This window comes from Thunnus thynnus, chromosome 14 (genome assembly GCF_963924715.1).
Source record: "Thunnus thynnus chromosome 14, fThuThy2.1, whole genome shotgun sequence".
NCBI lineage: Eukaryota > Metazoa > Chordata > Actinopteri > Scombriformes > Scombridae > Thunnus > Thunnus thynnus.
The window spans coordinates 27,255,435-27,271,886 of NC_089530.1; the positions used below are offsets into that span (position 1 = coordinate 27,255,435).

The window sequence follows — 16,452 nt, forward strand, 5'->3', positions numbered from 1 at the left end:
CAAACCAATCAGAATACGACATGAAATGACACACAATACAGAGGTTAGCATGGTGTTTTTTTTTAATAAAGTTTAGTGGAAAACACACTTGTGCTCCTTAATACATCTGTTGCACAAAAACCAAAATGATGGAGGTGAAACAAAAAAGAAATTTGAGTGATTTTCATGTACTTTTCTCTATTTAAATTGTAGGGTTACGATTCACCACACATTCAGCGAACAATCTGACATGCCTCAAATTGATTTTGTGCAGTCTGACACAGATCGTGACTGAGATTTTTTACAGGCATACAGAGTGTTTTCTAATATTTCCCTCCTTTAAATCACCTGACCAAGTCACCTACTTTCTATGCTGCTCCTGATAAGCAACCGGTCCTTGTATTTCTACAGGAACGTTAGAAACTTTACTATCTTTATGTTGCCTTTGAGCTTTTTTGTATCTATTCCCACCTGCTGCCTGTATGAAATATGTTCCATAATATGTCAGCTGTCTGCCAGTTCTGTTCATTTGCCTGATTTTTTGACCTGCTTGCTAAACTGTTAAGATCTAACACTACCAGTAAACAGTCTTTTAAGCTAGCTAGCCTGTTGTTTCTGCTTCTGGAACCACAATTTGTCTATTGTAACTGTACCAAACAAAAAAATGAACCCACATTCTTTCCTTTAAGTCAATGGTGAGGTGGCAGACAGGAAACAAAGGGATGGGTATGACATGCAACGAAGATCTGCGGCTGGAACCGAGCCAAGGACGTTGTGGTTATGTAGCATGCACAGTAACCCTTCGGCTACCAGGGCACCCCCACATCCTTTCCTTTACATTTCTTTATGAATTATGATTTCAGGATGTAAAAAAAAAATGCTTCTATTACTCCCCCAAAAAAACCTACAGAGACTGTCCTCCTCAGAAACACCACAGTGTAACATTCACAGAAAAATGTGACATTGAGATGGGTCGCAAAATGTTTGATTTTGACGCTGGTAGACAGGAGGTTTTTGTCCTGTCTCCTGCCAACACTCAATGTTGGTTTCCTTTAATTATGACCACAAATATTCCCTAACCGTTACCAAGTATTTCATTTGCTTAACCTTGACCAAATCATAACCATAAAATGCACTGGCAGACCAGCCTACTTATTGTTTTGGTATGAGGACTTATTGAACCACATACTGGGATAAAATATGTGAGATTTCATGAACCGTTGATTTAAATCATTCAACAAGTTAAACTGTCTGATCGGAATAAGTTGCAGTTGTGTTCAAGTGTCCTTAGATAACCACAGAGAATCTCAAACCAACACCTCTCAAGCCCCTCGCAGTCGCCCAAAAGCTTGTCTCCTTCGCTCCAGAAGCCCCCCTGCTGCTCTGTGGCGAGTTGTCTGTTTTTATTTATATCGACAGGGAAGAAAGATGGAGAAAGCTGAGATGATGAGGGGAGAAAGATACCACCCACCCAACACATACTAGGACACGGCACTCCAGAGATGCACTGCACCTGCTGTGGCCCCTGGCACGCAAGGCTCATCTCCACAAACACCTCATATATTATAGACACACACATGCACACGCACACGCATATACACACACGCATGCCAAATTTATTTAATCTCTGTCTATGTTAGTTTCTTTACTTACTCTATTGTGTCTTCTTCTTGTCTGCATTGCTTGTCTATAATCTAAGCCTGTTGAAAAAAAAAGACAAATAATTACCGTATTGTTGGTAAAAGTCGTTCAATGCAAATAATGTTGTTGCCAAGTGGATGTCCTCTTCTAAGAAGGCAACAGTGATGATGATATTATCTATGCTGATATGCAGTTTAATCAGGTATCACTTTTCTTGTTTCCCAGCAGCAAGAGCTTTGCCTGTGCATCAAGCTACATTTTACAGTGACAACACTGGATCCAGAAGGTACACTAAAGACTCTTATTGCCATCACTCCTGTAATGCTGACAGCTTAATCTCAAATCTCAGATTCAAGTGATGCCACATCCTATTTTAGATCCACTCCTGTCATTAAATCAGTCTTCTACTGCCCGCAATACAAATAAAAACCAAATGGACTCTGATAAGAATCTATTTCCATATGCTGGATTTGGTTACATGGGTAAAACAGAGATTCTGTCTTTTTTTTTTTTTCTTTCCTTGCTACAGTATGTGGTCATTTATACATTTGTGGTATGTTCTAAGATGGTTGTTAAGGAAACTGTCTGGAAAGCTCTACTCCTGTGCAGGATTGGGCCAATTCAGTGGTATGTTCCTATACGTTAGGATGGAGATGAGGGATTATTTATTAGTCAAATGTGGTTATTACCTCCGTCAGGCCCCCTTTTGAAATCCCAGGCCTTTGAATCAATGATGGCGATGTAAAAGAAAAAGTGTTTTCTTAGTCAGTTCAAGCCTCAGAAAACTCAAACAATAAACAGGCCGCTTGGAAAGCTAATATTTTCTGATTCAGATATTTATTTAAAAGATAACGTTGGACGAGCTGCAGATTATTTGTCTGATCAAAAAGTGCTTTTCGCTGTTCAGTCCACAAACCTTTCAAGTCAGACCACGTTCAAATAAATATGGAAAGCGGCCTGAAGTTTAAAATCACACACAGATGATGAGGGCTGATGTGAGTAGTCACACACACTGTGGGAGCCCATGTGCTCGCTGCAGGAATATAAATGGAGTTTTTAATTGTTTCTGACTCAGGTCTGTGGGCTGGGTCTGGGTAAAGCCAATTAGGAGACTGGAGGAAACAGTGAAGGATTGTCTGCGGAAAAAGGCTATGACTCTCTGGTAAGCAGGCAGACAGTGTATGCGTTTGTGTGTTATTGTGCACGTACATTTCTGTCTGTGCGCACTTTATGTGAAACTGCTGGAGCGTACTCTGTGTCTGCATCCATACGTGGGCATGTGAGTGCTTTTCTGTCTTTGTGCGAGTGTCTGCATGTGTGTGAGAGCGAATGCACTTTGAGTTTGAGAGAAGAAAATGTCATATGGCATATCTGATTACGTCTTGCAATGTTTTTTGTACAGTATTTAGCTTTTTTTTCCCCCCCCTGACACTGAAAGTATCTGGACCACTGCAAAAGTATCTGCAGATTGAAATCAGACCCAGAGCTCTGGTCAGACTTGGAACCAAAACAGAGAGAAAAGCAATGCTGAGAAACCAGCTCTTTGGTTTTATGTGACTTATGCGGTGCTTGAATTTCACCCATTGTTTTGCATAGTCAAAACAGTGTTTCAGGATGAAGAGAAAAGCGGTCAGTAAAATTTATGGTGCAGTTCACCAATGTGAAACTTCATACAATATGTGAGGTCGATTTTCCTTGTACCATGTGTGTCACTGGGTACTGTGGAACTCTGAAACTATGTCACCAAGACAGGTTCCTGTATTTTTATTGTATTTGGCATTTTAAGTCATTCTGAATCTGAAGTACAATAATTGAGAAGCATACAGTAACTGGCAGAGAAAAGGAAGAGTGCCTCCATGAGCAGATCTCTTCAAGTCATGTTGTGAGTTTTAAGTTCCCACTAGTCACAACTGACTGTTCTCTGTAAAATAGATGAATGTCGGGTCAAAATAATAGATCTAAATAAAAGCTCTTGCTTTTTAATTGTCAATGACAAAACCTGACATTTACCCAATGATGTTTTGAATCACAAACTCTACTGAATAAGAAGCCGCCAAACCACAGATTTAAGATAAAAATGACATCTTGCTATTTGTACAGTTTAATAGTGCGTTCTATTTTTAATACCACTGTCACATGATTTGAAGTCGCTCTTGAAAACAGTGTGAACAACAACGCTGAAACATGTTAAAATGCTGCTCCATCACTGCTGCTTTTTTTTTATTATTATTCAATTGAATTTTGAGTACCATGGCGGAGAAACTAAACAAGAAGTTGGTCCTATTTATACCTCATATTTACAATGCAGTGTTATTATAAATAATTAGGTCCCTAAGGTTTGCATGCTGACAGTGCGGCGGTTGTTACTAGCAGCCATTTAGCCATACTGAGCTCCCTGGTGGTCTTTAGACTCACAGAAAGAGAGAAAGAGCGCTACAATTCCACATTCAATTCACCACCGCTGCTCAAAAAGCATATTATCCCGATGTGAGTGTATGTACGTCCTCACAGGTGTAGTAAAATATGTGAGTATGTAGGTATACACACTGCATTCTGTATGTGCACTATATGTGGGAGTAATGGTAATGTGCACTGTTTGTGTGTGTGTTTATAGGTGGATGTCTGCTCGCTGTAATGCACATGCCTGTGTACGCCTGAGGGTGTGTGTGTGTGAGCATGTGTGTGTTAGCAGTGCACAGATTTACACGTGTTCATGTGTATGTGTCTGTCCGTGTGTGCGTTAAGAAGCAGATGACTTGATTGGTGGCCGGATCGGGCCAGCTGGTGAGAGCTAGTGTTTCCTCTGGCATGAAAACTCTCTGCTTGGATCATCATCGAAACCAAGGAAGGGGGCATGTGTGTGTGTGTGTGTGTGTGTGTGTTTGTGTGTGGAGTGGCAGCGGGAGCATAGAAACAGTCATTTTTTTTTGTGTTTACATTTTATGTATTTTGCTAACGCTTTTACCCAGAGCAGAATAGCACTGAGTGAAGCTTCAATTCCAGGATCAACATCATTATAATCAACCGACAGTAAGGAGGTCCAGGGCGTGTGTGTGTGTGTGTGTGTGCAGGGTGTTTTCATAAAATACGTTATTATTACATACATGTATGCTGTGCAGACAGACATAAACACAATTCACAGATGCACAAATGGGCTGTGTGAAAATATGGTTTCCTCTAGTTGTGTAATTTCTGGAATTTTGAGTGTGTTCCAGACAGGAAAATTCATGGAGACAGAAATTTAAAAAACAGGTCAGGAATACTGAAGAGAGTATTTAACAATTTGCTTCACACATTCACTACATTCGCTGGAGATTTACAGACCAACTGGGGGCATTTCTTTAGAAAACCAAACAGCAAAATTCTTAATCAGGGACTTGCACTATGGAAAGTCATTGAAAAGTCCTTTAAATATGAGCCACAATGGGGATATTGATACAATAATTCACATATATGATACACAAAAACAGACACAACTGCACCCACATATGTACTTTGGTTGCACTTAGGGCTGCAACTGGAAAGATTTCTCATATTAATCTTTATCTCAGTCTTGCAGGTGTTTTTGCAATATCACTTTGTCAGTATGTAATTTCTGTGGTTTGATCTAATTTGTTCCTAATGTACACTTTTGCATGTATGCTTTCAAGCCACTCTTCTTCTTTTTTTTTTTCTCATTTTAGCTTTCTCTGTCTCAACTCACATTTCCAGCCCATGATCACCCCTCCTCTTGCCTCTACTCTGTGTGCATCTGGCCGTGGGCTCGCTCCGGTCTGACTCTGGGCGAGGCAGGTCTGCCTGGGGCTCTTAAGAGAGGAAGCTTCTGCTCACCTGTTAGCGTCCTGGTAGGATGAGACAGAAAGAGAGCGGCGTGGCAGAGAAAAAGAGAGAGGAGGCGGCTTTAAAGATAGAATGAGTAACAATTTAATTTTACATGATAACTAATCATCATGTCAGTTTTGAGTCATTAGTATAATTCATGTTAACGAAAAAGGACAATGGGGAGATGATTAGCATGCACAGGTCTTTAAATACACACATCATCAGACACATGATCAGATTGTCTTGGCTGTCAGATTGTCTGTGCTGTTTCACTACACAAAGGAATATAAGATTTACAGAACAAAGCAGGAACAGATTACAATCCCAATTAATACTAAAATTAGTATAACCGTCTTTGCCACTAATGGTTTCACTTAATTAAAGAAGTTATATCAAAGTATCCTAATTCATTTTACAGTGATACAGCAGATGCTTTGAACTGCCTCCATCAACTCTTGGCTGCTACATCCTCAACCATGTTTACCACTTGTTAGCTTTGTTCATCTTTCATTTGTTGGTGAGCAGGAAGTGTACAATGAGTTTATCTGAGCTTTTTTTTGCTATAGTGCAGGTTTAGAGGCAGAGTAAAGGTTTCTGGCACAACTTCACCTACTCCCAAGGTGCACGGAGAAGGGAAAAAAGTCTAAAGAGGTCAAAACTCACACTGGAAGTATATAGAACAACTTTATTATTAGACCAACGCATTTTAGCTTGTGGCCTTCATCAGGATCATCATAAAACACATTACAAACAACATTTAAACAGAGTAGATTAGGTGTGAAGCAGAAAAAAAATTCAAAAAGGTAAAAAAAAATATAAAAGACAGCCAATCATGTACATCCAGACACATATCAGCCATCTACAAAGATGGGTTGGATATATGGTCATGTGGCTTCAGGCCAATCAGGCCAGTCCCAGACTGGTAGTGAGGCAAGGGGAGTGTCCAATAATGGGTGACACCATATTTGGTCCATTAACTGGAGAAGTGCAGGTGTAAACATGTCATGTCATGACTGCATCAGTGAAAAGTCATACGTGTAGTATGACACATCTGAGTTCTGGATGATAAGTTTACTTGTAATTATGACTGAAAATCTTTGAATTGTATTCACATATTTAATTTCTTTTCGTTTCAATACTTAAAATGACTTAACAGATGTGAAATGATGTTACAGCTCCAAGTTTGGGGCTACATAATTAAATCAAAATGGCTGTATTCATTTTTGTCGATTGCGGTTTTAAATAATTAGAAAGTCAGAGGGACAAAACGAGAATAATGTGGAAGTGTAGACTGGGCAGTAAATGAAATAATGGAGAGAGCATAAAGCGGAAGAGTGTGAAAGAGCTAAGATAGAAAATGCCGCAACATAATAAAATAGATGAACTGCATGTATTCACCCCAAGACCCTGTCGACTTTTATGACAAAATGAAAACTCCACTTTTGCTTTGATTTACTGTCTGAACTACATCATCGCCCCTCCCCTCCTCTCTCTCTCTCTCTCTCTCTCTCTCTCTCTCTCTTTCACTCACTTCCCCAGTTTTAATCAAATTTGTAGTGGTCAAGTTGCCACCAATAAACAAAGCATACATAAAAGATTAATGATGCAAAGACACACCCTCTCTGCCTATTGTGTAAACACTTTTGCAAAGCCATGAAATGTCAACGATGATGCTGCTGTGGTAGGATTTTTCCCAAGCTGAGAATGGTAGTTTTGTACTTTGTTTCATGGAGGGCAGTGGGAACTGATGAAAAAGGCCTTGGGAGGTGTTTGTGGATGTGATGGCAAAGGTAAATGTCAATGCATTCATAGGACACACACACACACACACACACACACATGCTCTCACACACAACATACTACAACCAGTGCACAACTACTGCACATTCCCAAATCCTAAAAATTTGCATTAAAAAAAAAACATTTGCATAAAGCAAACCAGCAGACATTTGAATTCAATGTGGTAAAAAACAGGTTTGCAGACAAAAAGCACACAACACACAAACTCTCATAAACATAGTACATTCACAAAAAAATGCAAATATAACCACAAGTGTACGCATATGCACATAAATAATCATATCCATGTCTGCCAAAGAAGTCACTCACACAGCACACATAGCTCTCAGCCACTCTTCTGGCCCTGAAATACCAAATTCTGTGGTAGACCAACTGAATGACAACACACACAAGCGAGAGCTGACCTTCACCACCACAGACACAAACATCACTTCATCAGCCACCTCAACACCACCGCAGGCCGGGCAGAGGGCAGAGGGGGCTGCAGACGTAGGCTAGCTATCACAGTGATACTGCTAATCATAACCTGAGAGACAAGTGAAATTTGGTGGAAAATAACTAAAACAGTAAAAACATCAATATGGGCAATGCAGTTTGTGTTTCTGGGTTTGTTTTTTTTTTGTTATTTAACTCATTACCATGGATAACTAGCCAAAAGGAGATAACATGGCTTCCACCTGAGGTATGAAGGAGTATGATCTGAGAATAAACAATTCTCAACCTATGACATAAAAGTACCCATCAGGGGTTGGTTTCTACCACTCAGGATTAAAGACAAATGTCCTCCTGAACACACTCTCCCAAAAGAATGATTGACTAACTCCTTAAGGGTGATATTGCCAAACCACAGGCTACATTCAATGACCACATTACTAAAAATTTAATGTCAATGTCAATTTGATTGATTATCTAATACACATTAACAGCATTGCCAGAGTGAATAAAACACAAACACAAGTATTTGAACGTGCAATCGCCAATAAAACCAAAAAAAACCCAAATAAATATATTTTCATTATCAATGTGATTTTGTGACATGTTTTGGGACCTACATGACACACCCACTTTACTACATGACACACACCCTGATGTTGTGACCGTAACTGTTATGGTGGCTTTTTTGCTCCCTGGGAAACTAATGATTAAATATTCCAACTGTCCAGTTAACTAATCTGTTATCTGGCATTCAATGACATGCTTTTCTAATGATATAACACAGTATAATAATCAACACTAATATTGAGGGAAGACAATTAACCTACATTTTAATTGATGGAGGGTGGTAAGGAACCTGGATAATGGATAGGGGGGGGGCGCTTATTCAAAAAAGGTTGAGAACCACTGCCGTGATGTAACATGTTACACGGCACACACCCCTGACCCCTAACCCTACACACATTTCTCCCTTCTGTATTTCTCTGTTTAGCATCATCAGGTTAGGCTAACCCATTGTTGCTAACTTCGGAGCTAACCACCTTCACTTTTACAGCAGTTGGGGAAACAACAGATGAGACTTTTCTTGGTCTTGACACACTTTAGCCTGTACTGTACATTTACTGCCAGATTGGTAACTTACTACTGACCTTTTTCCTCTGCTCCGCTCGCATCCACCATCACTTTTCCACCACTCACTCTCTCACTTAACCACTCATTCGCTATGCACACATTACGCACTGCCCTGTTCCTTAAAAGGAGCTACACTACCAGGAGTCTCCCAGGCAACAACACAGATGTTGACTCACATTTTGGAACAGCTCTGCACAGAGGCTTTCAGTGTTTTACAGAGTAAATGGAAAGCAAAGTTATATTTGTCTCCCTTTTTTTTTTTTTTTTGCTGATCCGAAAAATGATCCAGGCCATGACTCAAAACTGTGATACGATCCAAACCGTGAATTTTGTGATCTGTTGTACTCATACCTCTTTCTAGAGGCGCCATTTTGCATCAACATTCAACAATCTTAATGTAAGATTATTAATGTATAAGATTATTAATGTAAGATGATTGAAGTTTTAATTGGATGCTATTATGCTGATAACGTCCTGACCATCAGAGGGAACCCCAATTGTTCTGTGTGTTCTTCAGTGTTAAGAATCCAACCGGTATCAATAATGTACCACCTGACCTTTCATATCGCCTGCAGCTGCATACAGTACACACACACTCACACTCACACACTCACACACAATAACCAGTGGCTGGGGGTGGATTCTCGTGCTCTTCAGGGGGCAGTTTAGATGGTCACGCCTTTCCCTTTGTGCCATTGAGGCATTGCCACTGTCTGTTTCACATTTTACATGCCCCCCTCCCCCCCCACACCCACCCACCCGACACACACACACACACACACACTCACACAAACGCACACACATACATACACACATATATGGAAAAACACATATACACACTGACATAAATAACATAAATGCTTACACTGACATTGCCTGTTTCACATTACAAACACACGCATGTGCATGCATGCATTCATACAACTCATACATTCATCCACGACTAACTGACAAACATGCAGAAAGACACAAGCGTGCAGACACACACACACACACACACAAACACACAAACACAGAATGCTTCTGTCCCAGTCTGTTTGACATTAAAGCTCAGTCCCTCTGCACCAGAAGGCAGTTGTTTATGTAGATATAAACTATTGTTCTAATTACCCCATATGTAGTCCTCCAAAAACAATGACGCTCTCTGATGAATATTTAACGACTGAATTCAGACACACACATACACACACACACACACAATAATGATATGTATGCACACCATCAAACACTGCCTGATTAGAATTTATCACAGACAAACATGAAAATGGCTAGCCTGTTTTCTCCTCCAGAGATTATGGATATTTCAAAACATATATTTTCTCTCTCTCTCTTCCAACCCAAGTATTTTAATGGTCAACCTGTAAAGTAACATCTAGTAACATCTAGTCCTTAATATTGGAGAAAATGATATTGTGACATGGGTTGAAACACTTATTGACCCATATCTATCAAGAATCTCATAGTAGAAATAACCCGACTTGATACATATTTGGTCTTACTTTTAGGCGAAGGTGTGAAAGGATTTGATCAGGTTTCTTAGAGGAGCTGCAGAGGCGTTATAGCAAACTATGAATCCCTGGTACGTGGCTGATGATAGGACATGCATGCAAATTCCGGTAGGTGTGGAAATGCAGAATTCTTGATTAGAGCTGCAACAATGAGTCGATTAGTCGATCGACATAAAATTAATCGCAAACAATTTTCAGAATTGACTAATTATTTTGAGTCATTTTTTTAAGAAAAAATGTCCACATTTTCTGATTCCAGCTTCCAAAATGTGAATATTTTCTGGTTTATTTTGTCTTCTATGACAGTAAACTGAATATCTTTGGGACGTGAACTGTTGGTCGGGATAAAACAATTTTAGTACCTTTTAGTGACTTGGGCTTTAGAACATTTTTCAGCATTTTATGGCATTCTGTAGACCAAACGGCTAATTGATTAATCAAGATTATAATTCACAGATTAATCTATAATGAAAATAATAATTAGTTGCAGCACTGATATAAAATAACCATGAACATCAAAAAATACTCTATTAAATCTTCTTAATGCTGTTATCAAACAGCTATAACTGCAGTTATATATGATGTAACAACTGCAATTGTATTAATTGCATCTCAAAACTCCAATATCATTTTTATTCAATCATTTTCCTGCCCTAAACCCAACAGAAAGAGTCATATTTTACACAAATTCATGGCTTAGCTAGCTCTTAAAATCTATGGTCAAATCATAGATAATGAAACTTCTGAAGAACAATGTTTTACAGGCCATAAGAGTGGACAAACAGCAGTGTCACAGCAAAGCAAAATATATTTATATTTAATCTACAAGCCTGTAGATATCTCCTAAACTTAAAAGTAGGCAGCTGAAAAGTGCTGAATCGGACTCACGTACCCTGAGGTGCAAGTATTTTAAGTCCTGGCTAAACTTTCAGAGTAATTCCTAGGAGGGATTTTGAGATGTCGTAAATACTGGCCCTGTAAAAGACTGATTGACTTGATAATGTGTTCATGCATTTTTAAGAATGCATGTGTGCGCTTATGTTTGTAATATATAACCCTCAACATTCATGTGACCATCTAAATGATACACGAGGAGTGGCAGTATTTTATGTTTGCTTACCCAGCAGAAATGAATGTGACACAGTGAATGAGGAGACCATACGGGGGTGAAACCCAAAGCTTGGGGACTGACATTTGGGAGGGTTATGGCAAGTTGCTCGGCCCATCATTAGTTAGCATCAAAGAGGCAGATGACAGCTTCCTGTAAAGGGACAGTACAGGGGAAGTAGATGGATTTCAGTTGGACGTGGTTTGGGTACAGACTTCCAATATTCACTCCTGTGCGTGCAAACACACACACACACAAATACACACACATAAAAGCACACATACTCAGAAACTTTCTCGCATAAATGCAAGCAACAAGTTGCATTTGGTCTGAAAAGTGAAGCCAACGCAGAAGTGCCCTAAACTTGCATTATTTCTAATGGCCAGCAGGAGGCGACTCCACTGGTTGCAAAAAGATGTCCAATTGTATAGAAGTGTGTGAGAAAATGGCCCTACTTCTCACTTGTTTTACTACCTCAGTAAACATTTTCCCAATGAGTTTATGATCTCAATGGCTAGTTTCAAGTCTTCTTCAATACAGCATGATGTTCCTTTTGTAAATTATGATCCCATTTAGAGTAAAATAGACGATAAAGCAGGGTATGCTTTAGGGTGGCTACCACTGCAACAACGTTGGTTACATATGTTACATATCGTAACCCCAGATTATAAAAGGAATATAGGCATAGCTGTCGCTATTAGTGTGTTTTCAGTTCATGAAAGTTAATTGTAACATTTTGGTCACCTAAAAAAGTCTTGTTAAGCATTTTGTTGTACAAAAGCACCCTCTAAGGAGTCAGCTGTACAATTTTTCTGTTAAGTGCATTTTGTTTGAAGCCTGTTTTTCGCTAGCCAAAATTAGCATTAGCATTATCACAGTTAACCATAGACTGTAAATGCACCATGCTAACCAAGCTAGCAGCAAGCAGGTAGTGTTGGGGTAAGCTCCACCCTCTCTCATACGGTCACTTCTGGCTCAAAAAAATCCAACATAGTGACAGTCAAAATGCCAACCTCAAGGCTTCAAAACAGGAGTCCACAAACCAATGGGTGATGTCATGGTGGCAACGACCATTATTTTTTTACTGTCTTTACATAAACATCACAGGTATCATTGAGCTAATAATGTATACATTGTGAATAAGAGAGACTATTGTGGATAAGAAATGTCATGGATTATAAAACAGACAGACAGTTTTGTGACAGAAAACAGACATAAACTGTTCCAATATATTGAATAACACAACTTTGATTTAGTTTCACTCTACACAAAATAATTTAGTTTACCATCCAATATGTCAATATACTATTGGCTTTATCAGAAGCCATCATCAACCCATATTCCTCCTCTTCTTTATGCTCCCCAAAAACGGAAGAGGTTGTAGCAAGTAGTATTACGCTCACTTTTTCAAGAGGCAATTAGGTTAATGGAAAAATTCATCAATTTGTGTACCATTAATATCCCGATTATGGTAATCTGTTGATGATGTAAGCCACTGATGTTCAAAATGCAAAAATAGTGCCTATTACATAAGTATAACCAATATGGGAAGGTATCAGTGAACCCTTGCATTCATTTTTAAAAACACGCTTTAACTCCATCTCTCTCTTTTATGTTGTAACTCTTTTATGTTGCTATATGCAGGTAAAGGTTCAGAAACCTGAGGCAGAAGCAAATCAAAGCATTGAAAACAAATTGTAAAATCTAAAACACATTGTGAGCTTCAATGAGAAAAATATGCCAGCGTAGCTCTGGAAAGTTGTGACAGGACGCTCATAATGTGCCAACCCAAAAACCCATGCATAGACTGCAGACACAAATACTGCATGTATCCACATATTCTAGTACAAACACTCATATTCCAAGGTATGCCTACAAACCCATATCCATAAACAAGCACATGGTGTTGGTCAACCATGTTTTCATGTTAGTAACATGCACTTTTTGTCCGCCATTTGACCACCGGGACACATGATCCACCACTGTTTGCTTGAATCAGTCAGAGGTCAAAGAGGCTGAAATATTACACTCCTCAACGCAGGCACAATCTCTCCTCAACTTGGATAAATTACCGCTAATCGGAGCACAGAAAAGGGAAAATAAACTCCCTCCTACACATGATGAGTGAAAGAGAAGGGTCAAGATAAGTTATGCTTTAAACTTTGGAACAGTATTGAGATTAATCACTTTTAGTATGTGGGAAAATACACTTACACGTGTGTTCACAGTCCATCCACACAGCTGTTATCACATACAGACAACCGAATACGCCACATATTCTCACACACAACTGGCCACATTTTTGCAAAAATAAACACATATCCAAACATAATATTATTGACCTCTAATCTCAAAGCATCATTGAACATGAAAACGCATTTGATTAAACCAGGATAAATAAAATTTCTTAAACCAAAGTGAAACAGGAAATTCTGCAGAAAATACATTTGCTGTTTGCTTTTGGCAAAGAAAGAATCTGGTAGTTAAGTATGGACCCTGATCGAATATCAATAAAATGAATGTATGCAAAACAGCAGCTACTAACACTCCATATTTAATTAATATGTCAAACATAAGCTCCTGCACTCTGTGAATACTTAAAGGACCAGTATGCAGAATTTAGTGGCATCTAGCTAAACAGACTTGGCAGAAATGGAATATAATATTTATAAGTATGTTTTATTTATGAAACTAAGAATCGTTGTGTTTTGCGTTACCTTAGAATGAGCCCTTTATATATACATAGGGAGTAGATCCCCTTCCACGGAGGCCACCATGTTGCACTGCCATGTTTCTACAGTAGCCCAGAATGGACAAACCAAACTCTGATGTGAGGGGAGATGTATTCATTTTGTTGCAATCTGCAATCTCACCACTAGATGCCACTAAATCCTACAAACGGGGCCTTTAAGGTCAATTTATAGCTAGTTCCCTAACATTTGTGAGGAATTTTGATATTTTTACTCTACTATGTATGGAAGTATGCAAAGATTAGTTTTCTTCAGTTTCTATGAAATGCAAATAAAAAAATGAAACATTTACTGATATAAAAACTAAACTAAAAGTAGGAACAAGCAGCTTTGAAAATGAAATACAGCTTATCTTCTTTCTGAATAGGATGCCTGGACAGGCCTTCAGGAAGGCAGCAAAGAGGGGGCTGTAATCCAGAGAAAGGCAGCCATAAAGGAAGGCGGGAAGAGAGAGAAGAAGTCAAAGTGAGACTCAGAGGGGGAAATGTGTGAGTCATTGAATCACAGCTGAACGAGTTCATCTGAGCCCTCTAGGTAGCAGTCGGTCTTTTGTGATTATGATATCGCTTCTGGATGAAATTCAATAAGAGGAATGACCCTGAATTGGTTTGCTGGAGCTCAGCCAGTCGTCCACTAAAACAACACAGGAGGAGAGCCAGTGAGGATTAAGCTGAAGGTAATAGGGATTTCAAATTGTATTTATCAGTGTTATCACCATTGAGATGAACTACATTCTTCATACAATAGATGGAATAAAGGGAATAAGCTCCCTTTTTTTCATTCAGACTATCTGGCAATCAGAAAATCCATTGGCATGAGTTTCAGTGATAGGGGTGCAACGGATCACAAAACTCATAGTTTGGATCATATCACGGTTTTGAGTAATGGATTGGATCGTTTTTCAGATCAGCAAAAAAAAAAGAAAATGGGGAGACAAATATAACTTTGCTTTCCATTTATTCTGCAAAACACTTAAAGCAAGGAACTTTTACCCATGGTCTTGAATGAAAACAACATTCAGGATGTCCAATGTTTAAATAAATCTTAAAATATATAAAATATGCAATACTTTCTTCCTTTAACCATGGTAGTGAATGAAACAATAGCCTGTGTCCACATCATCAAACCTTGATGATAACTACAAACATGAACACATGTCTTGTCCTGCAGCTTGTTGAATGAGCCACCAAACAAAATTTAACCGTAGCTGCTAACTGAGGTTAGCAGCTACTTAGCTAATTAGCTGCTCAGCTGCAGCACATTAAACAGAGTGTAAACTCTATGCAAATGTCACTTTGGACTCTTAGATGATGGTTTGGTCATTGCTCTTCAAAATTCCTGTTAGCGACACACTGTCTGACCTTGACTTGTAGCTACAGCAGTTTGTTTACTTTGTCTCCAATGAGACATTAAATTTTGCAATTAATTCACGGCTCAGATGCATGCCGAACTGTGCGGGGTGATCCGAACGGATCACGGATCAACTACGTTCTGTTACACCACTATTCAGCGATGATTTCAACCACATAAACATAGTTAAATGCAACAGAGTCATGGGAACATATTTTTGAGCGTATAAAATCAATAAAAGGCAGCTGTAGATTTGAATTGCAGCCTATTTAAACGGTCATATAATGTCAGGCTACCACGTATATGGATTTGTCGGAATAATGAGAAAGGCCGCACACATGTATTTCTGTTTATATCAAGTTTTTATAGACTATTTCTGATTCCCCTTATTTATAATTCCTCATTGAAATGTTAGGCCTGTGCATTTTTGTAAGCTTCTGTCCGTTTTATCCTGTTATTGCGATGCACCCCGACTGACTTGCCTTGAACAATCTCAGTCGACTGAGGTTGATTCGACCCCTTGACTTTCAGGAGGCAGCTGTACATATTTCCTAATCTTTGTGTTTGATTGCCTTTTCTATTCTATATTAACAAAATAAAACAATAAAAACACATCATCTACATACCAGAAATGTATATTATTAGGATTTACTATATATATAAGTCAGATAGGATAAAATGGCAAAAATAATGTCAAATTAAGTTTATAATAAATGCCCTGCATTTCTAAAATGTGATGCCTTTGACCTTACAGGAATGTTTGAATACATTCTTATTAAATTTTGCTATGAAAATAAAGTTTTAATGGCTTCTCTCACAATATCAATAGCCCTAGAATCAATACTTTTAGCTAGTTAGCATTCAGGAAGCAGCTGATTTGAGCTTTTAGCTGACATTAATCTTATGCTAACGTTAACTAGCTTTGTTA

The 16,452-nt window shown here is 38.8% G+C and overlaps 2 long non-coding RNA genes across 2 annotated transcripts; one reads left to right on the forward strand and one right to left on the reverse strand.

Annotated features, from left to right (window-relative positions):
- The first annotated feature begins 1,750 nt into the window (after nt 1-1,750).
- LOC137197383 (uncharacterized) lies at nt 1,751-5,390 on the forward strand. The gene is made up of 3 exons (XR_010931417.1): nt 1,751-1,906; nt 2,696-2,782; nt 5,304-5,390. It is a non-coding gene; the product is annotated as an uncharacterized lncRNA (long non-coding RNA).
- LOC137197382 (uncharacterized) lies at nt 4,505-15,372 on the reverse strand. The gene is made up of 3 exons (XR_010931416.1): nt 14,142-15,372; nt 11,437-11,577; nt 4,505-5,462 (listed from the first exon to the last, which is right to left on the reverse strand). It is a non-coding gene; the product is annotated as an uncharacterized lncRNA (long non-coding RNA).
- Nucleotides 15,373-16,452: the final 1,080 nt, after the last annotated feature.